This window comes from Terrapene carolina, unplaced genomic scaffold (genome assembly GCF_002925995.2).
Source record: "Terrapene carolina triunguis isolate 2854851 unplaced genomic scaffold, T_m_triunguis-2.0 Scaffold93, whole genome shotgun sequence".
NCBI lineage: Eukaryota > Metazoa > Chordata > Testudines > Emydidae > Terrapene > Terrapene triunguis.
The window spans coordinates 17,615,440-17,616,857 of NW_020664444.1; the positions used below are offsets into that span (position 1 = coordinate 17,615,440).

Below are 1,418 nucleotides of genomic sequence, written 5' to 3' on the forward strand. Positions count from 1 at the left end.
GGAGCTGGAGTGCGGAGCAGCTCCGGAGCAGTGGATCTGCAGGTTTTTGCCTGGAGCTGGAGCGGAGCTGGAGCACAGCTCCAAAGCTGTGCTCATAATGAGTATGGGAGATCGTTAGGGCTTGCTGAACAGCCCCCTCTGTGAATAATTTTCAGCAACGTAAACTCAGGTATCATTCAGTGTGTTGTATAAAAATCATTTTTGTTGGATATAGTTTTACTGGATTTAACCTAAAACCTCCAATGCTACTTATAAGGAAGCATTTAAAAGAGTTTGGTCTTAATAACTTAAGATAGTGGACTTAAATATTCTGAAGTTATTGGTTTTGCATATCCATTAAATTTTACAGCATTCAAAGTCAAATTCGCTTGGTACATATGGGGAGAAAATGAATGTTGAGGTTTCGGTTTGTCACCGCCCCACACTTTTTTTTTTTTCATTATGTCATGTTAAATAAGTTTATAAAGTATATCCAACACACTTAATAAAAGTAATGCACCTTTATAGTTTTCCCCCAGTTTCTTGTTATGTAGTTACCTTGTGTGTGCTAAATAACTTCCTAACGTTAAACTTACTGCTATACTTTTGCACTGTACTTGAGAGGTACTGAAACTATTTGGTAAAAATTCATATTGTATAATTATTTTGAGACATGTTAGTGTGATAGTCTTATTATGATTTGGTTTTTAAAATCTCCAATTCTGAGACATCACAGTTTACACTTCATACTGCAAAGGAATTGCCTGAAAAGTCATTTGTAATTTCCTGACCCTTGAAAAGGGTAACAACTCTTACTTTGCAGCTTTAACTCTCCCACAGTCACTTTCCCTTTAAATCTCATCTCAGTATTACGCAGCTCCTCACGAACAATATACCTACTTACAAGGAGGAATTACCTTGGAGCAGATTTAAGTTCCTCCACAGCAGGGGTCGGCAACCTACGGCACGTGTGCCAAAGACGGCACACGAGCCAATTCTGAGTGGCACGCTGCCTGCCCGGTGAGAGGAGGAGGAGGAGGGGCCGGAAAGCGCCACGCTGGGGGAAGAAGGGGGAGGAGGGAAGCTTGGTCCTGTGGCAGCCAAGCTCTCCCCACCCCCCCCGTTTCTTCCCACAACGTGGTGCATTCCGGCCCCCCCTCCTCGTCCTCCTCCCCTCTCTCCCTGCCTGCGACGGCCCTTGCGAGGGGGAGCGGAGCAGAGCCGAGCCGAGTGGCAGCGTGCTCCCTGCTCCGTAGAGGAGGCAGAGAGAGGTAGGGACGGGCCTTGGGGAAGGAGGTGGAACAGGGCATACCCCTCCCAGCCCCCTGCCATGAGCCGCTCAGGGCAGGGGGCTGGGAGCACCCCCACGAGCCGAGCACCTCAGCCCTCTGCCCTGCACCCCCACACTCCTCCAGCCCTCTGCCCTGACCTCCCCCCAA

The 1,418-nt window shown here is 48.1% G+C and overlaps 1 protein-coding gene across 2 annotated transcripts in view; it reads left to right on the top strand.

Moving 5' to 3' along the window:
• The window catches only part of SMG1 (SMG1 nonsense mediated mRNA decay associated PI3K related kinase), a 117,676-nt gene that overhangs the window by 14,556 nt on the left and 101,702 nt on the right, over positions 1 to 1,418 (top strand). The window lies entirely within an intron of this gene.